The sequence below is a fragment of the Pungitius pungitius genome, chromosome 18 (assembly GCF_949316345.1).
Source record: "Pungitius pungitius chromosome 18, fPunPun2.1, whole genome shotgun sequence".
Classification (NCBI taxonomy): domain Eukaryota; kingdom Metazoa; phylum Chordata; class Actinopteri; order Perciformes; family Gasterosteidae; genus Pungitius; species Pungitius pungitius.
The window spans coordinates 5,407,113-5,431,359 of NC_084917.1; the positions used below are offsets into that span (position 1 = coordinate 5,407,113).

Here is a 24,247-nt window from a genome sequence, read left to right on the forward strand (position 1 = left end):
GCAAGAACCCCCACCGCGCTCCTGCGGGCCTCCTTCGCCCATTGCCGGTACCTCACAGACCGTGGTCTCATATTGCGGTGGATTTTATTACGGGGTTGCCACCCTCGGACGGCCACACAGTAATCCTCACCGTCGTAGACCGGTTCTCCAAGGCCGCCCGCTTTATCCCGTTGCCCAAGCTCCCCTCAGCCAAAGAGACCGTCCAGGCTATACTGCTCCATGTCATCAGGCAGCACGGGTTTCCGGTCGACGTGGTGTCTGACCGCGGCCCCCAGTTCATCTCCCAGTTCTGGAAGGCATTCTTCACCCTCATCGGAGCTACTGCCAGCCTCTCCTCTGGTTACCACCCCCAGACCAACGGCCAAGCTGAGAGGGCCAACCAAGACCTAGAGACCTCTCTCCGGTGCATGGTAGCCGCCTCCCCGACCACCTGGAGCCAGCAACTGATCTGGGCGGAGATGGCCAGGAACACCCTGCCCTGCACGTCCACCGGTCTCTCTCCGTTCGAGTGCTCCTTGGGGTACCAGCCCCCCTTGTTCCCGGACCAAGAGATCGACGTGGGAGTGCCCTCGGCCCAAGCCTTTGTCCGTCGCTGTAAGCGGTTCTGGCGGCGAGCCCGAACTGCCCTACTCCGAACCAACCGGCGTTACCAGACACAGGCCAACCGTCGCCGCACCCCCGCCCCTCGCTACCGTGTCGGGCAACGGGTCTGGTTGTCCACCAAGGACCTGCCCATCAAGGCCGATAACCGCAAACTGGCTCACCGCTACATTGGCCCCTACCCGATCACCCGGGTGATCAATCCGGCGGCGGTCCGACTCAGGCTGCCCGCTTCCCTTCGTGTCCACCCCACTTTCCATGTGTCTCGTGTCAAACCTGTCTCTCACTGTCCTCTGTCTTCTACCCCCAGACCCGTTCCCGCCCCCCGGACCATAGACGGTGGTCCCGCCTATACGGTGCGGCGTCTCCTGGGGGCCCGACCGCGGGGCCGGGGTTTCCAGTACCTGGTTGACTGGGAGGGTTACGGCCCCGAGGCGCGCTGCTGGGTCCCGACCCGGCACATCCTGGACCCAACACTCATTCAAGACTTCCACCGCCGCAATCCCGGTCAACCAGGCGCGGCTCCCGGTAGGGCGCCCAGGGGCGCCCGTTGAGGGGGGGGTACTGTCACAGCCGGTGTCTCGTTAAGTGTTTGTCTCTACCCCTCCCAGGTGTTTCTCGTCCCCTGATTGCCTCCCCGGTGTATTTAACCTCTGTTCGTTTGTCAGCCCCCTGCCAGATCGTCTTGTGATGTCTCCAAGCTTTCCAGCGTTCCCGTCTCTCTGTCTTCTCCCGGCCTGCCCTTCGTACCTGACCCCCGCCTGTCCGACCACCTCTGTCTCCAGCCTGACCCCCCGCCTGCCTGATTGCCTCCCGCCTGACCCCCGCCCGGCTGAGTACGTCTGTCCCCTGCTCGACCCCCGCCTGGCTGACTACGTCCGCCCCCTGCTTGACCCTCGCCCGGCTGACTACGTCTGTCCCCTGCTCGACCCCCGCCTGGCTGACTACGTCCGTCCCCTGCTTGACCCTCGCCCGGCTGACTACGTCTGTCCCCTGCTCGAACCCCGCCTGCCCGACCGTCCCGCATCGTGCCCCGCACAGGCCACGCTACTCACAAATAAAAGCGTTGTATCCTGCTTACCTGTGTCTGCGTCTGCTATTGGGTCGCCCTCTGTCATTGTCCTGACATTGTTGTAACGTCAAGAAGTTTATAATATTTCTGTTTTTTAATAGTCATTTGCCGTAAAGAAATAATAGTTTTAAACTGTGAAATTTATAACTGCCAAAAAACATACCGTAATGTCTTATGTTGACGCTGTCATTTTTTACGGGGGAGTTCTGGCAACCACAGCTGCCAGTATTTCACCAGATTTTATTTTGCAGTGCAGTATCAACCTAGTACCATGAATACCATTAAGCAAAAAAAAAAATGAATAATGGATTCATGATTCATAAATTACTTTGTCTAACTCAGTAGTTGGCCTGTTTTTATGATTTCTCAAAATTATACGTAAGTGTCCACATTGTTGGTATTATTCTCAGACCATTATTGTTTTCAAGATTCCTCAGTGTCCATGTTTATGAGTCTTTCAATGCAATTCCACCACCTTAACATGTTTTACTTGCACATCAATAAGGTATTAAGGTTTTAAATTTAATTTAGATTCTAAATATAATAGTTTCTGTAGTCTGTCTTAATACATTTCCATGCCTTTCTTTTAGTTCTTTCAGTGCCCAAACAATATGTATACTGAAAGAAACTCTGAAAATATTCTTTTCCAATTCTATCTTATTATGTTGTCCTTCAAAAAGGGACAGAAAAAAAGAGTATGAACTCGAACAATATTGAATCCAACCATAGAATATCTGGTATTTGCATGGAACTGTAGAATGTATTCTTCAAAGCAGGTTATCAAAAGCGGCACATTTGACAGAGCAGTACATGCTATGGCATTGTCCTTGGTTAATGGACTCGGAGACACAATCTTATTGAGATTTTCTTGGCCTCTGACAAAGCGGTACAAAGTACACGTTGGCATCCACAGCAGACCGTATATACTTTTTCAGCACCATGGACAGCACACCAACAGTACCCAAATCCGGCTGGGTTTCAGCGGCACGCAGTCCAACGAATGGAAGTTTAACCTTTCTACTTTGGGTCAACACCATGGAGAGCAACAACATGATATCTCCCCCTCTGGGGTTGCGTTTCAAAACCCATCATTTGTTCCATTCACTTTTAAGCTACTTTTGGAGCTAAGCAGAGTCCACAGAGCATTGGCGTTGTGTGTGTGTTGTTCTACGTTTACATTTGTCAGGGTCGGTGCTGAAGCAGGCGGAAGCAGGACTCAAATGCAGAGGTTCTCGATCAAAAAGTGCTCTTTATTCCTGACAAAACCAATAACGTGCTCCAACAGCGGGGAACATATAGACAATGACACGACACTGGACAACAGGCACACAGGGCTTAAATACACAAGGGAGGTGCAGGTGATTGGACACAGGTGGAATCAATCAGGCAATCACAGGACAAGGCAGGAAGTGAAGTTACCCAGGAACACAAGAGACATGAAAACTACAAAATAACACAGGAAGAGAGACCAAACCGTGACAGAACCCCCCCCTCAAGGACCGAATTCCAGACGGTCCTCAAGGGGAACAGAACCAGAGAAACACAGACAAGGGGAGGGAGGGTGGGAACCCAACGATCTTGGACCGCGCAGGGAACTCAGGGTGATGGCGGCCACTCGTCGGGTCCTTCGGGGGGTCTACCGCTACGGCGACCGGGCTTCAGGGTCTCGGGGGGGCGACCGCTACGGCGGCCGGGCTTCAGGGTCTCGGGGGGGCGACCGCTACGGCGGCCGGGCTTCCGGGTCTCGGGGGGCCGACCGCTACGGCGGCCGGGCTTCCGGGTCTCGGGGGGCCGACCGCTACGGCGGCCGGGCTTCAGGGTCTCGGGGGGCCGACCGCTGCGGCGGCCGTGCCTCGTGGCGGGGGGCGCCGAGCTGTGCGGCTGCGGCGTCGTCGCGGAGGGGGGCGCCGAGCTGTGCGGCTGCGGCGTCGCGGCGGGGGGCGCCGAGCAGTGCGGCTCCGGCGTCGTCGCGGCGGGGGGCGCCGAGCAGTGCGGCTGCGGCGTCGTCGCGGCGGGGGGCGCCGAGCAGTGCGGCTGCGGCGTCGTCGTGGCGGGGGGCGCCGAGCAGTGCGGCTGCGGCGTCGTCGTGGCGGGGGGCGCCGAGCAGTGCGGCTGCGGCGACGTCGTGGCGGGGGGCGCCGAGCAGTGCGGCTCCGGCGTCGTCGTGGCGGGGGGCGCCGAGCAGTGCGGCTGCGGCGTCGTCGTGGCGGGGGGCGCCGAGCAGTGCGGCTCCGGCGTCGTCGAGGCTTGGGGCTCCGGCCCAACCCCTGACCCCACCCCCCCCTCAAGGACCGACTTCCAGGCGGTCACAAGAGGGTGGGAGGGAGGGGTCATCGTCGGGGGCCGTGGGGGCGGGGAAGGAGACTGGACTCTGGGGGCCGGAACGGGCGGAGACTGGACTCTGGGGGCCGGAACGGGCGGAGACTGGACTCTGGGGGCCGGAACGGGCGGAGACTGGACTCTGGGGGCCGGAACGGGCGGAGACTGGACTCTGGGGGCCGGAACGGGCGGAGACTGGACTCTGGGGGCCGGAACGGGCGGAGACTGGACTCTGGGGGCCGGAACGGGCGGAGACTGGACTCTGGGGGCCGGAACGGGCGGAGACTGGACTCTGGGGGCCGGAACGGGCGGAGACTGGACTCTGGGGGCCGGAACGGGCGGAGACTGGACTCTGGGGGCCGGAACGGGCGGAGACTGGACTCTGGGGGCCGGAACGGGCGGAGACTGGACTCTGGGGGCCGGAACGGGCGGAGACTGGACTCTGGGGGCCGGAACGGGCGGAGACTGGACTCTGGGGGCCGGAACGGGCGGAGACTGGACTCTGGGGGCCGGAACGGGCGGAGACTGGACTCTGGGGGCCGGAACGGGCGGAGACTGGACTCTGGGGGCCGGAACGGGCGGAGACTGGACTCTGGGGGCCGGAACGGGCGGAGACTGGACTCTGGGGGCCGGAACGGGCGGAGACTGGACTCTGGGGGCCGGAACGGGCGGAGACTGGACTCTGGGGGCCGGAACGGGCGGAGACTGGACTCTGGGGGCCGGAACGGGCGGAGACTGGACTCTGGGGGCCGGAACGGGCGGAGACTGGACTCTGGGGGCCGGAACGGGCGCTGACGGGCGTCTCGGCGCCGGAACGGGCGCTGACGGGCGTCTCGGCGCAGGAACGGGCTGGGGCAAGCGTCTTTGGACCGGGTCAGGAGCCGGGGCTGGAGGGGTTCGTTTCCTCCTCCTCCTCGGGCTCTTCCTCGGGTTGAGGAGGTCCCTTAGTTCCAGGCACGCCTTCTGATAGCTCCTGGGACCAAAACTGAAGTCCGTCTTGCGCTGGAAAAACGGGCTCCTCACATCCAGGTATTCCGGGCCCAAGTCGTACCAGGAGTCTGCTGAGTCCTTCTTTGGTCGTGTCATTCTGTCAAGGTTCGGTGCTGGAGCAGGCGGAAGCAGGACTCAAATGCAGAGGTTCTCGATCAAAAAGTGCTCTTTATTCCTGACAAAACCAATAACGTGCTCCAACAGCGGGGAACATATAGACAATGACACGACACTGGACAACAGGCACACAGGGCTTAAATACACAAGGGAGGTGCAGGTGATTGGACACAGGTGGAATCAATCAGGCAATCACAGGACAAGGCAGGAAGTGAAGTTACCCAGGAACACAAGAGACATGAAAACTACAAAATAACACAGGAAGAGAGACCAAACCGTGACAACATTTACACGGCGATAAAGACACGTTGAAATGTATGCAAAGCACACAGCGTACACGTGCATAGTATATTTGGTGCCATTCACCGCCCTGACTTTTAGTTTCAATTTCCTCAAAAGCTGTCATATCCAAAATCAGGAAGCTGATCTGCCGTCGCGCTTGGATTTCCCCATTTCCACCCCTCGATTAGACACGGTCAAGCTGTTTATGGCGGTCAACCTGCAGCCTTATTGGTGTAAAACTGTTTGCCCATCATCAAAGAAAAGTCACGGCACTTCTCCTCATCCTCATCCAACCTCAGTTCCCTAGCCTTCCGCCTCCTCCGGTCCAGACCCACCCCCTTACCGACTGCCATGACCGTCCTCTATAATACGAGACTGTATTCTTTGTACCTCCCCCTTTTTTCTCGCCCTCAGTCTGTGTGTATCCCAGCCTCCCTTCCTAGATATCCATCCCACACCTCTCCACCCGCAAACGACTCCTACGGGGAGGGGGGAGAAGAAAAAAAAAAGGAAAAAAAGAAAAAAGAACGGAACAGTTTGAAACACGTCGGCATAAATCTCACATCCAGAGCTCCCTCTTCTCCTTCCCCCCCTGACGGACTTCATTACTTTATCCCTCTGCGCGCCAATGCCCGAGACCACGCCGAAACGAAGGATTTTTTCCCCTTGAGCATGAAAAGGATTGCAAAATCGTCCGCAATTCAACATCACCGACTGAGCCACCAGCATGAGCACTGGATACATATGCTCCAGCAGAAGTTGTTGGCTAGAGAACTAACACATCTTGGACCACAGATACAGCTCAGAGGGGAGAGTCAGTTTTAGGTAAGTCCGGTTATCCCGTAACGTGATATGAGGGTTATCTAGCTAATGCATGTTCCTCTTTTTTTCCTGTTCACCACCGACCACGAGGTAGTAGTTTGGTAGGCAGGGCTACATTGTGGAACAATTATGTCGACGTTGCGTGGCCAGCATGGTGCCGATGTAGCCGATGATGTCCGTCTAAGGATGGAGGCAATTTGTTTCGTCTCCCTCTCTGTGTGAAAGCTATAACCTTTTTTTTTTTTTTTAAACAGTCGGGCACGCAAGTCCTCCCAAGCTCCGCCCGGACTGCATGTCGACGGAGCGTTTGAGAGGCTATTAAAAATAATACCACGACTCTCGTGATCTTATAAACCCACCATCTCCCCCCCGAACATTATGCAAATCAGTTATCCTCCCGATCATGTGCGCTCGACCGCGTTCTCTGCGCACGTTGCGAGGACCGCATCCTCCCGCCGTGATGGTGCAGAAGTGCGGATGAGAGGGGGGGGGGGGGGGGGGAGAAAAAAAAGAAGAGAGCGTCAAACCATTGGGTCCAGAAATGAGCCCAGAAATGTTGTGGGCTTTTCCGTTTTTTTTTTTTTTTTTGGAGGGACCTGCTTCATTGAGTGACGTTCCGGTCGCAACACTTAAAAGAGTGAAAGGTGCACGAGCGGGCCTTCGGCTCCTCGTGTGCAGTCCGCATCAACCGTTTTCCACTCGTGGCTTTTTACATAAATGTTGATCAGCTCATCCCGCACACCGCACGATGCTTTTCACTAAAAAAGTCAGTGTCACCGCAGGCTGGGACAGCAGCTCGTGTGAGGAGTTGCGCGTCATGCACCCCGTCATCGTTCTCCATATTTCTGTAGATTTCCGTGTTTTGGGTGAATTACCATGTGGGATGAATTCTGTGTGGAAGGCAGACAGTCGGCAGTAACCGCGCTTCTGTGAACGTGCAGATCTGCGCGGGTGCGAGAGGGAAAGCGGGCGCGTACATGCTTGCTGTATCGCGTGTGCGCGTTGGACACCCTCTCTCTCTCTCTCTCTCTCTCTCTCTCTCACACACACGCACGCACGCACACTCCCGTGTGTCACCGGTGAGGCAAAGTTGCCGTTCCGTGTTCCCTCAAGTTGTTTTGATTGCGGTTCCACTGACAAACTGCGAGGGGAGCTCATGCTCTTTTACACCAGGTGTCACATTGTGGCTAAAGGCGAGATAACAGTGCGCGTGATGCTGATACCAACTCTATGAAACTAGAGAAGCGCCTTCTGTTCGAATTTGGCACCTCCATAATCGCCACTGCAGTTGTTTTTTGTCAACATTAACTCTTTGGGAGTTCTAAACGAGTAATTTGTGTAGTATTGATAGTGAGATGTGCAGAAAAGTGGCAGTTTATGCCTTTACGCAAAGTTTACAGCACAAGATATTATTCTCATTGTAAAAATGAGCCCTAACCCTAACCCCGACCAATCGAAACATGATATAGCTTTGCCCTTGAAAGAGATTCCGTGTGGCACCCAGCTCTGAAAGAAGCATCCAATAGACTGAATGTAAAGCTACATTTAAGCTTTAATGTTTGGCCGTGACATTCTACTGACAGTTCGTGGATGCATAGTTCAGTATCATTTGGCCTTCTTCTCCGTGTGCAGAACAGACAATTGCATTAGCAGTGAAAAAATGCCTTTTTCCCCCCCAAGTATGCCTCATTCAATCTGCTGGCCTTTTCAATCGTAAGAGCCCTGGCAACATGTAATCATTTTCAGAGGGAAAGCTTTCCACATCACATAGCCAAAATGAAAATGCCACCAGTAGCTCAAAGCTATATTTGTGTCATGGCTTTAGACCACCCGATGTTGATGATGCTTTCAAGGACCAAGAAGACAGCATTTTCTTCTTCTTTTTTTTTACAGACCTTGGCTTTGCAACTTATTGATGCATTATCTATGAAGCATGTGGCAGCGATTCTTGACACGCAAGGAGGAAGAGGAAAAAAAAAATCCTTGAACTCAATCAGAAGGAATGGCTGATACAATATAAGCATTCACCTTTTGCAGTGAATATAGATAAGGATGTTACACACAAACTGTCTTTGTGGCGGACAGAGAGCAGCACCACTGTTGTATTGGCAGAACCCTCCCTGTCTTTTGCATTGTAGCATTGGAATAGCATTGTTTTAATGTGGGAGCTGCAGCTGCAGTGGTTAGAAGGCTGCCTCCCTGGAGGTTCCAAAAAGAAGAAGAAAAAAAAAAAACGTTTGCATCAGAAAATACAACAACAGGGTCACATAATGACACAGGCTCGTGTGCTTACAATATTTTGGAGTGACAGCCGATCATTTGAACCCTGCGAGGGGCTGTCTGACCCGTGTGCTGCTGCCATCAGTCCCACAAGACCACATTGGAGCTGAACTACGCTCATAAGGATGGAGGTTTAAAAAGGAATTGCCACGCGGAGGCTGATCACAAGTGGTTAATTACGTCCTCGCACGCCATGAAATTCCAACCACGTTGAGACGTGATTAACATTTCCATTTGGAAAGTTGGTCTTTATTTTTTTCTGATTTCTTTCGACGGTCGCCTTTAAAAATATATTAAATATTATATACCAGTCCTGTCTCCCCCCCTGCAAATATCAGAAACTGCACTCAAACACGGACTGAACTAACATTTTTGAAATTCAATTTGGCATCACTGCTCCTCGGCGGTTTTGTTTTAGTTCCCGGAGCCACGCGTTTTCTGGGCTCTTTGTGAGTCTTCGGGAAGCTGAAAGCGGGCTCAGAGAAGCATCACAATGGTCTTAATTGTATTGTTATTAACTATTTTGGCATCCAAACGCGCACATCTCGCCATGTGACTGCAGTGGCTTCCGTCCAGCCTCTCTCAGCCGTTCACAGCAGGAAAACACAATCTAATTGTGTGAGCGAAAACGTGAGCACCATTTTATCAAACAATCAGGAGGTGAACTGCACATCAAGAGTTAGCGGACAAAAATGAATTATCTATCAGACCAATGTCTAAATGCACCTTCAGTTCCTGAAATTGAAGAAAGGGCTTGTTTGCCTCCGTCTGACTGCTGATGAACCTGAGTACGAAGTTATGTAAAAACTCATGAATTATTAAGTCCATTTGAAGAAGCTGCATTTTAGAGTTATGCAATGGAAGGATATTTTTGGAAGAATTTCTACCATTGTTTTTTTAGTCGAGCGTTTGTCATTTAAAAGAAGATCAGGTGATCACCTTGAACTTATTATAACTCATGCACTGCAATAATTTGACTGATCTCCAATCAGCAGCACATCAGACCTCCAAACCTTCAGATTTCTACTGTTATTCATCTTGACCTAACATTTGTTTGGGGCCATGTATAGAAAAGTGACGCTAAATCCTCCCCAGTACAAACCTGAGCCCTGTGTCATTGAGCTCGGCCAGAGAGCTGCGTTATTTCAACTTACCAAAAAAAAATGCCAGCTGTGACAACACAGTAATAACTACAGTAACTGATCTTAATGGACGGAGCGGAGCCTCCGTCTTTGCTGGCCTGGGGACAGCTGTGGTTACACATCCATTTCAGTTTGCCCGGCCAGTGTTACGGAGCGCCGGGGAGGGAGAGAGATGTTTTGATTTGCTGTGGTCTTTCACATCAATGAACGGTAGAAGATTGCACCGGCTGGCGATTACACCTTTTAACTTAATTTGCTTCACTGTTGCCTCCCATACTTCCTCCAGCAATGCAATTCGATCTAGTCCAGTCTGGGAGTTGTGTCTGAGGTGTCTTAAAATACGACTTCCTCAGTGTTCAGATATCATAGAGCCCAACTTTTCCCACTTTCAAAATATGTTACTTTTCACAGAGAGGATGTCGTTTTAGGTTCTACCAAATCCACCCGAGAGAACTGAGTAGTTACATCCTGTTTATTAAGATTGCAAAGAATAAATACTGATAATGTAAAAGGGGTCGCTAGCAGTGATGAACCCACAGAGACTTGACATCTCTGCTTCCCCCCTCCCCCCATTCCCGTTGTTTTAGGGCCGGCAGCTTTGCCAGATACAGCAGGCTGTTCTTTAGTAGAAGAAAAAAAGATGACCCCTAAATAACTAAAGTGTGGTGTCTTTGGCAGATATTTGAAAAACAATGTAAGAGCTGTAACTGCACTCTGTGCGTCTTTGTCTTCCGTAATTGGTTCAGGTCAATTTAAACGGACAAGGCTGTGATGGGAATTTCACATCTTAATAAAATTGAGCCTCTCTTAGAAATCAATTTGCAGGTTAGGATGTCTCTGGACAATTTTCAGTGTGGTGTTGCATGGAACACACTTTCAAGCTTTTAAAGAGGTTGAAACGATTGGATTAAATTGGAAATAAAATGACCAAAATGCAGGTCTGTTTGATGTTCATGTCCAACTACGGAGGGGGGGGGGGCAAACTTGCCTCGGCGCTTATGCTTTGTTTCATGGACAAAGGATGTTAAAGTGTGACTCTCAGGCAGTTTGTCTTCAGTACTAAAACAAACAAACCAATAATGGGATTTTGTTGGCATGTATACCTTATTTTTATTTATTTATTAATAGTTTTAATTGTGTCTAAGCCTGGACCTCCACAGTCTATAAAGCTTATACATAAACTTATTTCTATGACTCATCTAAGTGTCTGCCAGTGTTAAATAGCCTCAATTTAAGATGTGCACAATCATGAGACAATAATCATTCTGAGGAATTTTAATTAGGCCTCTCACAGAGCAGGTTTAATCTTTTCCTCCCATCCTCGTGCTGACTAGCAAGCGAGAAGCACTCTCTGCTGAAACATTTTAGGTACCTCCAATTATTCCTAGAGAATAAAAAACACATTTGCTAAAACATTTCAAATAGTCTGCAATGCATAATAACCAGTCTGGATGCAGATGAGAAGCTTCTATTTTCAGTACAAAGTGTGTCCCGATTTTTATAAAAATTGACCAGCTGAGAAGTCATTAGGCAGAGAGGGTGGGTTCATAGACTGACCCATGACCAATGGGGTGCTGGTGACTCAATGCACTGTTGGCTAACATCAGTGGCTCTTAGCAGCGGTGACCTATAATGCATCAGATTTGAATATTTAAATTGGGAGTTTGATCGCCAAAGCTTTCTTATCCGGCTAAGCCGCTGGGAATGGATACATTAACTTCACAATCGTCGCTTTCTCACATGATCTTATTGCAGATAAACTGCCATTGGATCAGCGTGTGTATACTTATTTTAGATTAGATTCTATAGGACTCTTATGTTGGATCAGAAATTACCCTGACGCTCTGATTAGGACAAAGATCAACCCAAATGAGGCTCCTCCCCTCAACGTAACCATGTTGTTTGTCAAATTCACCAAAATAATAACAATAGTCTTGTCATGTCGTCAAAATGGTGGGAGAGGACACGGAGAAACCAAGCAGCTGATTAGGGCTGCACTCTTTGTTGTCTGCAACAAAAAAAGGCTTTCGGACCCCACAAGGGGAACATGGACGGCCTGAAACAGCACATTCACAGATGTACCCGACCTTGCCTGTGCCTGTAGAATGTATGTGTCTGTGTCTCTGCGCGTGTGTGTGTGTGTATTCGTCTCTTGCACTTTGAGCATCTTTTAAGTGGCTGGGGCTGAACATCTGCCACGGAAGACATGTATATTAATAAAGTGTTTAAACATAGATCCGTCATGTTCCCTAACGTCAGTGCCGCGTGTCCCGATAGATGAACCATTAGCACATTTGCATTCCTAGTACGTGAGTTTTATTGCCTAAGCACGACATCCTGTCACACTTAGCTCGGGGACATGGACAAGCGACTCATGCATATTTGTGATAATTTGGCATAGCCTTCAGGTGTGTTGCTATGGTAACTATTATAACCTTGCACTACATCTTCAACTCGTGCTTGTGTGTTTGGTCAGCTCAATTTCCACTTATCATTCATGCAATCATTATTTCATATTCACCCAATGAATAGATGGTAAGAACCAAAAAAAATGACCTTTGTTTTCAGATGCACATCTCTGGCAGTTGGATTTCCATGCTTTCCTTTATTCTTTTAAAGGCACATATATTTTGTTATATACATATGTTTGAATATAATTTGCATAATCCTCACGATAAGGAACATAATTAAAAGACAATCAACAGTATAGTACATCACCTCCAGGCATGCAAATGTTACTGTTATTGTTTGCTAAATATTTAAAGTAAGGAGATGCATGCCAGGCTGGATGTAACTGCAGCTGTATTTGCTTAAAAGAGTTTGGAAAACTGTGGAATTATTTAGACATTAACAGGTTACAAATGGTTCATTTCTCATTTAAAAACATGAGAAATACCATTAGAGAGATTTAAAAATACATCTAACAATTACTTGTTAATAAAATAACAAAATAATGCTCGATCTTGCGAGAGAAATTGAGTAGCTAAGCATCCCATTCTCATTTTAAAAGGACCTTAAGACCCCTGTATTATTCTTACCAGGAAGAATACAGTTTTATTTTTATCTTTTAAATCCCAGATGAAAAATGGAAATCAACAAATGTGGTTTTAGGAAAGAGGGTTAGGTCAGCATGGTTTTTAAAAACAGGATCAAGCATTGCATATTCTAAAGTAGGACGGAACTGCAGCCAGAAAACTATTAAAAAAAGAAAATACTCATCTAGAAATTATCTAGAAACTTTGTAGGATTTTTTTTGGAACAGAATGATGACCTAATGCCAAATTGAAAAAGAAAAAAAAACACACATTTGTGCAGTGTTTTTAAAGTAATATTTTAATTTTTACTTTAATTATTAATTACCTGGCTCGATGTTTTTATAAGTGGAAATACGCTTTGATATGGCTGCTGCTATTTTCAGTGTTCACATCGAATTAAATCCGCAAAATGGCATCAATTTGCACCATGTTACATTAATGAACCCACCTCTGTGCCTGTTACAGGCCCGACCGCTTCGGGGTTTCACAACCTCTTCTCACAATGTCTAGCTTTTCTTCAAAGTCCCATCTTGAAAGTGGCCTTGTAAGCATTGCTGCGGCCAAATCAATCTCTTCTCCTCCCATCAGCCATTGTGGGCTGAAAAAAAACACACTTACCCGAATCAGCAACAAATTAGCTCGCTCAGGTCGCCGCAGGGTCATCGGTTTCAGTTTGCTCGCCGTGTATTACGTACTATGTTTGCTTCATACTTTAGCTGCCATTTCCCATGTTACTAATAAATAAAAACAAGGGGGTTGCCAGCTGGCGACCTTTTGCAATTTCCGGCTGAGGGGAGAGACCCAAGCACCTGGTTTTTTCTTTACCTCTGGTGTCAGCGGCTGCCCGCGAACACACTCCTGCACACAGTGCGCAGTGTTCCATTGGAGAGGAATTCTTGCTCCGTCTTGCATCCATCATCCTCTGTGGGTTATAACCTTGTCGGAGCCTAGACTTTTGCTGTGTGTTTGTTATAGCAGCTTATAGCCGTGATAGGTGGAGAGCGCTGTGCGGTGCAGTTCGGTGCAGTTCGGTGCGGTGTGTGTGTCGGCTGGTGCCTCACCTTAAGTGAGTGTATAGTCCTGGGTCCTACTGCAGAGTATGTGTGTGTGTGTGGAGGGGGGGGGGGGTGATTGGAAGGTGAATAATAGCTGCAAGTCAGTCAATTGGCCCCAAATTGCCTGAACTTACCTGCAATTTCAGCAGTGTTGAAAAAAAAAAAAAGTGGCTGGAGTGGTCAACTTTTTTTTCTTTTTTTTCCCCAGCTTAACTCGCTCAGCCCCTCACATTGACATGGGGGCCAGGTGGATAGGGAGGAAGTGGAGTGAGAAGCAGCAGTGTGCTCGATTTATCAGTAATTATGGAGTGCTATTTTCTCTCTCTCTCCTATCTATGTCTGCCCCGGGAAGCAGTGGCCATTCTTTAATCTTGACACCTGGTGATCATGTAACACAAGGAAGTGGCTATTAGAGGTGGAGAGAAATTGGAGGGGGGGCCCTCTCTTCCAGAGATGGTGACACGTATGGGGATGCATGAGCGAGGGAGAGAGTGGAGGCGGGGGGGGGGGGGTGTTGACATGAGACGGCGGAGGTAGTAACAAGGACAATTTGTTTTTTTGGGGAATTAGTGGAACACCAAGGAAATCTTCAGCAGGCTTTTCTTAAGCATCAGCATTAACAAGTCTTACCAAAAGGCGCGTAATGGTATTTGATTTTGTAACTGAATTAGAATAACTGTAATAATGTGAAATTCAGTCGTAAAGCAGTGCAGGTCTTTAAGCTTCTCCCTCTGGGCTGAGTCAAACGCAATCAAGGAAATGTCAGGGGTAATTATATTATGCTTTGGGATGATTGTGTATCAGATAACCTAAATTAGCTCATGGAGATGCAAGCGAGGCCAAATGTTGTGTTTTAATAACCCCTTTGATCTAAGTTTTAGGTTTTAACTGACTTAAAGCATCAGTAAAAAGCCTTACCAAACACATTGGGTGAAGCAGGAAAGTCAATCCATGTGCAGGACATAATTCACCAAAATATTTCGCATTTTGAACAACTTTTAACACCTCATTGGGTGACTCATTTGTTACCTCGAATCAACACGACAAAGGCACAGGAAATACACAGTGACTGCGTCTCAGAATATGAATCATTTCTTTCTCCCACCGGAGTGCCGTGCCACCAGCGCTGCGCCAATCTGGCAACTCATTCCATTAACACTGCTTTTCTAATTTTGGACCAAGGTGTAATCCCCAAATGGCACGATTATTACGATCAGCCCTATATGTTGTTCTTCACACAAATACGACAGACACAGGCAGCTCCTAGGTGTTTGAACTATGAATAAAGAATCTCAAATCAGCACACAGAGGGCCTATTTGTTACGCCGAGATGCTGTTTTAGCACGAAAGCCCTGGAAATCTGACAAGCTCGAGCCCGAGCCAGACAGAGAAGTGATTTGTGTTCCAGTCAGATTTGTGTTTGAATCAAACTGCTGACAGGGTGCAGGCTGGGAGAAGATGCACAGTGTGCACTGTAAATGCAGAGACGTCTCATGATTTAATCAGCCACTGCAAACTGGGATTCACGAAAAACGTGTTTCGACTATATTTAAATCCCAGCAAATGAATTATGAATGTTGATGCCATGGTGTGGGTATTCTGCTTACTGCGATGTTAAAGTTACGTCTCTGCTCAATATGTATATGCCTGCTAGACATCCACGGTGTGTGATAACAAATATGCTACGCTGCCTGGCTGCCTTCGGATGCTCTTTTAACCCGTGATTCTGGATTCGGTGTTATGAAAGCTGTTGACAAAGCCCTCAAAACGATGGCTGGTGACTAAGTGTCGGAAAATAGACGGTTCAGTTATATGGAAAAAAGGATCGTTATTCTTATCTAATTACCGTAGTTGCACATAGGCATAATGTTTTGACCTAAAAATTGTCGTAGGCTACCTAATCATGTTTTTGGTGACCTATGTAGTTATGTTTAGTCTTCTGTAAAATATGACACATTACCATTGTGTGCTTCATTGATCTCGTTCATTGATGCTGAATTGCTGCTCGCCCATCCACATAAATACATATGCAGCATGCGGGTTGTTTTGCAAATAAAAAAAAAAAATGGATTGAATCTTAAAGGACAAGGACCGGAATAAACTTACATATGCACTCACATGTTCGCACACACACACACACACACTAAGACCTCCCCAAAGACCTCTGCGCTGCCTTGCCGATTGAGCTGGTGTTGTTAGTTTTAATGATGGAGAGGCCAGTGCAGGTGAAGCGCTCTCCTCTCTGGTGTTTTTTGCAGACTCAGCACACCAACATGACACCGATGTAGGGCAGAGAAGAGGCGACGCGGCAGATTCAAGTCACAGTGGTGGGCGGGGGGGGGGGGGGGTAATGATGGTAGCCTTTTGGCTGGATAACAATCCACAATTAGATGGAACAGTTTAATAACGGATAACCGCCACATCGGCCTCACGTTCTGCCTGCTGTTGATATCAGGACAGATGCAATAATGCGCTTGTTCTTTGATGCTCTGTTCCATTGATCTCGTTTGCTCGGCACAATAGTCATCTCTTTCATCCTTTGCAATTGAGCTTTGCGAGAGTGTAATAAGGAAGACTACTTCATTTTTAATAAATTTACCTCAAGGCTACTCTTTCATTCATTACTCTTTAATTGCCACACCTCTTGGCTGCATTCCTTTCATTCACACCTCTCCTTCATCATCACATCACTCTAAAACTCAAGAGGCCACCTCCTCTTTATTCATCATCCAATTAAGTGCACCCAGAACTCACTCCTCCTCTCTCACCCACACGGGGGCTAATCATAAATCGGTACGCTCTTTATTAACCCTTTCAACTGCTTCCCGGTGCCTTCGGTCGTCTTTTTGGCACTTCAATGAAAACACTCCTTGCACCCCTTTCAAACGTCGTACCGGAGGCACAGCGCTCATAGACATCCTTCAGCCAAGCCGGAGCCTTTTGTCACAAAAGAGGAAATGGATTACCGAAGCTTATTTCCAGACAAGACAAAGAATGTTCTCTCGGCGGCAGCCATGCTAAAGCATCATTTTTCTAAACAGCGTAGCGTTCCTTTGAGCACATTTCCTCCACATGTTCTCATCTCAGAAAGCCATGTATTTCATCTATAAGGACCACCCTTCTTGAGTTTATACTCAAGAAACACGCTAAATAATGTGTTAACATGAGATGTTCACGTACTAGCATGGCAGCTTAAAGCAACTATTGACTCCTAAATACTCAAAGTAATTAGATCTGATTTACTGATAAATAACCAGCTATTTGAAGAGAAAATGCAGTGGTTGCCTCATCTGGACATCTTCGCAGTAACAAAAAAAAAACAAATTAAACAAATGTAGTTAAGCAGCCATGGCAATAAAATGAGAAAACTAGACTGGAGATTTGCTTCGTCGTTGGAGTTGCAGATATACAGACATGTTGTTTTTCTCATCATATACTGCTCGGATCTTAAGCCTTATTGACACATTTAGAGGCATCTTTCCATCTTTTATCTCAACCCGCCTTTGAAACCTCTCCTGACAAAGAATGTAACAATGGCAGAATCAGAAGGCTTTGATTATAGGGCTATGATGTCGCCCATTGATGGCTTCTAATACCTTTAGAGGGCCCCACTAAAAGCTTTTTCTTGAATGTTAAAGTCCCAAAGCCTGTTGGGTTGAAAAGTAGAAAACAGTATCTTCAGTTAAATTGTCCAACCCTAACCCATCATAGAAAACTGTCTCACATTACCACAGAGGGGAGTCACTTTTCCTTAATGTACATACAGGTACAGTAGCTTGAATGTGAAGGCCATTGTATTACAGTAAGTGTTTCATACTCTAGAGAAGTATTATCCAACAGCTATAAAACACTCATTTTACTTTCAGAGGCAATTGCTGTCTTAATTTGAACAGAACATTTTTAAGACCCTCATAAAATCCCCCTTGTTCTTCCATGCTTAAGGAAAAAGTGGTTTCACTTAATGCTTAAACAAAACCTTACTGACTAAAGCATTTGAGTCTGTGAGAACATAAACGTCACATAGCTCATGACTTCTAAGGAAGGATGCCACAGAAATGCTGGTAAATGGAAAAGATGGTAAATGGAAATGTTAGCCTTGTGGAAAAAGCTATGCGCTAAAAAGAGGACAGCTTAGTGGAGGGATACAGCGACAGTAGAATTCCAATGGCAAGAGGTCAAGAGCGCTCTATTTTCAATCTTAACATTGGGAATATGTACAAGTCTGCTGCTCTAACCTATATCAAGGGCACATTTTTGCAAGCGATAACCTCCCAAGTAGAAGAGACAAAATATGGTGCAGAATAAAGAAAGCTTTTCTCAGCAAAAATTCAACATCCGTTTAGTCATATCAGGCCTAAAAATGTCTGCTCAGGGATGCCTTTGCTCATGTAGATCTATATAATGGACTATGTGAGCGAGCTTGTGCGTATGGCATTGAGCATCCCGAAAAGCAGCGCCCATTTCAATACGTTCCTCTTTTTTAGATACAGCAAGGCCCTTCCTATTTGAAACAGTAAAATCCCTGAAAGTCACGACAAGACCACAATAACCATAAAAAACATCTGAAGTTGAAAAAGCTGTCGCCAAAATGACTTGCCGTACATTTTTCGGAGATGTTCATTTTTTGAGGTATTGGCTAATCATATTTGCATCTGCAATTATACCAAAACAAACTCACAAATACTTAGAATTAGGACCCTAAATGCAACCACGGGAGCCAGTGTAGGGTCCCAACTTATTTTCGTTGCCCCAAAAAGACAGTTCACGGCGTGAGTCCCTCAATGCTGGATGCGAGTGGACTACTGGAACTCCACAGATGGAGAGAGAGAGAGAGAGAGAGAGAGAGAGAGAGAGAGAGAGAGAGAAAAACAGAGGCAAAAAGACTCTGACAAATGCATCCAAATAAACTCTTTCCAGTCATTCTGGGAATTAATTTTCATTGTCCTTGGTCACTAAACAAGCTCCCATGGCTAGACGGCAGACACATCCAATTCATCTGGACAATACAAGCAAATAAAACAGCCCATCCTTCATGGAATGGTTATTATATGTTGTATTACAGATGTAGTGCACTTTGAATATAAAAGGCCAAATAGAGGCATTTTATGTCTTCATGACGCAGAAGCTACATCGCAGCACTAAATTGCCAATGGCATACTGTAGGTTAATAGATGATACTGAATTGAGGTTGACAGAGTAAGTTCATTGCAACTGTGAGGGAGATCGAGACTGGCGCCGAACAAAAACACCCTTAGAATATTGACATTCACGCAGAGCGCCAACACCAGGGATACGTAACACAGAGCAGTTCGGCTTTGCGATGCTTAATCCGTAGGAATCGAGATGGGAACACTTTTTTTTATTTTTTATTTCCACCATCTGCTCAGCGTCTCTGCAGATTTTGCTGATTTTTGGAACCCACTGAGCCCGTGCGGACTCCTCTGCTTTCCCTCCACCTCCCAAATCCATGCCTGTGAATTAAGGACAATGGGAGCAGTGACCATAAGCTTAACACCCCCCCGTTCCCCTCTGTTTGTGGAGGGCCGGACAGGGAACTTTTCTCAAGCCAAAGGTCTCCCGCTGAGCAGGACGTCGATTGGTCGAATTGTAAAGCAAACATCAAATAGGTGAGCGGTGTCAAGGAGTCCCGGGGCATGGCGACGCATCGGAGCGGCGAAACCAAAATACCCACTGCAGCTGGACGAAAATCTCTCTCTACGCAATGCCAGGAGTCCGGGTCCCCTGAGAGGGCAGCAGCTGTTATGTTTTTCTTTCAGAGAAGTCGCCGGAAAAAAATAAAAAAAAGTACAAAAGCGGAAGGTTGTTGTGAAGAGTCACGTGAAGCAGCATTAACACTCGGAAATGTGCTGGCAAAACATTTTTCTTCTGTCAATTGTCACCCAACTTTTCCTCCGATCCAAACATCTGGTTTCGATGGTCGTTGGGAGTGCAATTGGGGGGGGGGAGGACGCGTTTTTTTTGTAAAGAACACATTGTTCTCTTCGAGCTTCATCTTGCGCGGCACACGCTGATAAAATCCGGTGTGACAAAACGAGGGGACATTTATTTCCCTACCGGAGTCCCGCACCACGGTTACCCGAAACAAGATGAGCAAATCATGCCCTCGTCCCGATAAAGCGATACTTCCCTCGCGCGTATCCGTAAAAATAAAACGCTGCCCCTGCAATCCAATTGCCGTCTCACAGTTGCCTCGCAACAACACTTCATCACACTCTGCGCCGTGGCACTGATAGCGAGATGTGAATAAAACGTTACAGACACAAGCAATTATGATAGATCAGTCACACCAGGAAGAGAGGAAGGAGTATCTGCCGCTTAATTCTGTTGGTAATTACAGTAAAAAAATGAGATATATTACTAAGGCCTGGGATGAGCTTCACAGTGGCTCCGTTAAATCCCTGTTGTGTTGTTGTCGTGGTTGCAAGTGAGACAGCGACTAACAAACGCGCACATGCCTCGGCCCTGTGGCTGCGTTTTATATACATCAGGCCTCTGACTACGTGCTCTCTCGGAGACTTTTCAAAACCCGCCCGAGACATTCACTTCCTGTTCTTTCTCCCCATTTGGTGGAAACCTTTTTTTTTTAGTGCTTTCAGTGGAAAGCACACAGTGGATGACATCACTTTGACATTTACATGCATGAGCAAAGTCGAACTGCCGTGCGAAAAGTGTCATTTACAGCCCCTAAAGTCCTGTTCAGGCCGACCCACTGGTCGCTCTGGGTGCATTTTGACTGTGAACAGCGAAGGGAATTGAATTTTCTCCTTTTTTTAAAACAAAATCTCACATTGTTTCAGTGGAACATTAGGACAAGAAGCAGCATGCGAATTGCATTTTTCCCCCATTTTATTCAGCCCAGCGTTAGGTCCTTCCCGGAGAGGACGCCGAAATTCAAGATATTCAAACACAAAGACGGTGCCCAGCGAGGTGATTCGTAGGAAAAGCAAGTCGGTTGTTTCCCATCAATAAAACCACATAGTAATTAGAGAAACCACTTGAAAGCCAATTTGCGAGTTGACAAATGATCAATCTTCATCTGCTCCGCGGGCCGCGGCAGCGGCGGCGGATGTGGTGACAGATGGCTCGCCTGCTCCGGCTATCGCCTCGTTCTCTTCGGGCCGAGGGACTCAGGCGCCGGCTGAAGCGCTGCAATCCTTCTGCTTTTCCTATCAGCGAAAACCAGATGAGCAGAGGAGCAAATCACTTCTGTTGTGTTCCTTTTTAGCTCTAAGGGATAGTTGAGATTTCTTTTCATGCCACGGTCTGTGAGGTACTTATTCATAGCGAATAAATTACCCATAGTAGATGGCGGTCGGCTCGCCATCGGCTTTTCAGATGTAGAAAGGAGCAAAGCCATGAAATGTATTTTACTTTCCTAAAAAGTCCTACCTCAAAATCGGTATCAGTTTAACTGTACACTATATTTTTGCTTCTCTACCCTTTCTGAGAGAGAACCCAAGCTGCTACTGTATCTATACTCTGTTGAAACTTATAATACTCCTTTGAAAAAAAACTATAATTTTACATCAAATAACTCAGGAGTCGCTGCCTCAAACAGTGAGTTTGTTTGTTAGTGTGTGACTTTGGTGTTTCACAGGCTTACTTTGGATTAACCAAATTCATGCAATGACAACAACAAACTAACCGATCTTAGCGGCTTGGTTGCTTTGAAGAGAGCACAAATAACAGCTGAGTTCCTTCTCAGAAAGGCCCATTTAAGCATGTTAAGGCTGTGAAAATAATCAAAATGTAGCCCTATGCTGATATTGATTTTGTGCTTCTCGAGACTGGGGCGATGCCGTGTTCAACCTATTGTTACCTGACTCCATAGAAGTGTATTAAAGAGACATTCGGGGCAGTAATTAAATGAATGAAATGTATTAGAACAACCTATTGAATGGGAAAAAAACGCACAGGGAATAAAATAAAATGCAGGTGTCACATGCATTTCATTGCAGCAGAATTTCCTCATGAAGCAAATCAATTCCATTTTTATTTCATTCAATATTGAATTGCATGTCGGCTGGTAGGAGTAACACACCCAAAAACCTTCATACCTTCCACCATCCACACTCTTTTCACTTGTGGTTGCACGGAGACCTTATTAATTAATTTGCTTTATGACAGAGACAGTCCCTGTTTAAAACCGTCTCATATACCGCCCCCGCGTTGCTGCTGTTTAACTAGGCAGCCCTCAAATAAACCTTGAAGCACACTCCTTGCACCGCTTCACATGACGGATGCCCCGGCTCCCCTTTCCCGTTCCTCTCCCCGCCTTGCATTGATCCTCCCTTGAATGGATTCGGGTCACAATAATTCAGCAACCAGGTAAATTGGACTAACTCTGACCATTAGTGAATTAGTTTGCTTTTCAAAATCAGCCATTGATCCCCGAGCTGAGCTGATTGGTTGCAACTGACCAACCAGAGAATTTAATTATCCAACCGAGTCTTGCTTGCTCAGCCATGTTTTTTTTGTTTTTTTTTGAAGGTCAGGGTGCCACTGCGGCCCTTTTTTCAAAAAGAAACGACAGGAGCAAGGCGAGAGATTCGTGAGGGAAAAGGAATCCACTACAAACCAAGTTAGCCACGGCCAGCCTTCCCAATTGCTCTGTTGCTTCCCAGAAATTGCAACTGGCAGACCATTACCACGCCTCTCCAGACATGGCTGTGAGCTGTGCAGAAATCATTCTCAGAATTCAGATGACACCGGTATGGCAAATTCTGCTCTCTCCTGCCCCCCCCCCCCCCCTCCCACCCGTGTTGTTACTTCTGGGATACCGACCGTCCACAACCTCACGTCCAAAGCGTCTGCTTCACTGCCTGCACTATATCTGTATCGCTTGAAATGAAGACCCCCGGAGGCAGTGGTGCACAAAGAGGACTCGGTGTTTCACGTCGGCTCACGTCTCCCCAAAAAAGTGCAAAAATAAAAACATGTCGATGACCAGGTGTCACGCGGGAGCAGTGGACGGGCGGATTGTGCGGAAATACATTGTAGCCGCTCCAATTCCTTAGAGTCTACCTGCCTTCCAGCAAAGGGCTCCTTTCTGCCCTGATCTCTTGCCTCCCTGGGATTTAGAATACAAATAAGGAGAACAAGCCTCCCCATTCTTATGAACTTTATAGAATAAAGAGGGACACTTAGGGCCCCACACAGGGGAGGCAGGAATTGATTGGCGAAGCTGGTGATGGGACCAGAATGGAGATTGAATCTCCCTGAATGAAGTAGAATGGAGGAGGAGTTGCGGCATGAATGAAGCTGTTTTAAAAGGGGATGGAGAAAACAAGCCTCCCTTGTCCTGTCCTGTGATTTCCTGGAGCAAACATCCTCCCCTTTTTTACCCTGTTTATTCAAGGGTAAATGTGATCGAGTCCTTCTCTTCCCTTCCCCGTTTCCCTGATCCACTCTTCAAATAACAGTAATCTGCAAATAACTCAAGATAAAGAATATTTCCGACAGGCCCGACCAACAAACAAATGTGTGGAACAAATGTGAGATTGGGGATCTGTGTGGGCAACGATTTCAGGCAGCAACAGAGCATAAAGACCTCAGAATGGAGAGGTTTCAAAAATAATGTTTTTCCATCAAGTCGGTGCATCTCAGTGGAGTGGAGTGCACAACATTTGGTGCAGTATTTTTTCATATGGCAGAGGAATTTTTGAAAAAGGTTTCATTTGTTAGCAGTAATACAGCAGAATAATTCATGGGAAGCGCTGTAACTTAAGGCACTTAACATCAGGTTGGATCCGTCAATGCATTCAATTTATGCAAACCCTTTTTTTTATCACAAAATGCTGAGTTTTATGCATGAAATAATATATAATTTGCATGCCATGGGATGGTGGAGTATTGCTTGTGAATTATAGCAACTTTTAAAAACGTATTATTATTCAAAATGCTCCTTTTCCTTTTGATTTGTATGTGTGATTGTCAGCAGCCGGGAGGCTGCCAGAGTTTCACCAAAGGGAAGGAGAGTCAAAGTTAACAATGTTGCCCTGTAGCCTAATGGTCATGGACGAACAGTTGTTGGTGGTATGGAAGACGAAGGACCACATCAGCATCTAATGAGGCCTTAAGTGACATCTGCATGTATGTTAATTAGCTATGTAGCCTGCAAACACTAGTGGATGTTTATTTAGTGGCTCGAGTGCAGACTAAGGAGTGTGTTCATGTTTTTCAAGTTGCAGCTTTTTGCAAAACATTTGGTTGTATCAATGCAAGGTCTGCATATATTGATTAATACCTCAATGGCAATACAAAAAAGGGGGATTTTGTTGAACTTCAAACGTTCAAAAGCTATGTTTCTTTTACAAATCAAATTGACTTACTTTAGATCAGGGAAGAGCAGGGTCCCAAATTCCTCAATGTTTCCAACGTGAGTACAATTTAATAAAACCATTAGATCCAGAATAATTCTATCAAATGAAAGCTACAATCTTTAATTTTTTTAATAGGGTTAAATCCCCAGATTTGCCTGCATTTGAAAGCAGGGGTGTCAAACCCTGATTT

The 24,247-nt window shown here is 47.1% G+C and overlaps 1 protein-coding gene across 1 annotated transcript in view; it reads left to right on the forward strand.

The window, feature by feature from the left end:
* The first annotated feature begins 5,770 nt into the window (after positions 1 to 5,770).
* The window catches only part of brinp1 (bone morphogenetic protein/retinoic acid inducible neural-specific 1), a 90,854-nt gene continuing 72,377 nt past the window's right edge, over positions 5,771 to 24,247 (forward strand). Inside the window, exon 1 of the mRNA XM_037484420.2 lies at positions 5,771 to 6,205. The gene's annotated coding sequence lies outside the window, so the exon portion shown is untranslated. The remainder of the gene's footprint in view (positions 6,206 to 24,247) is intronic.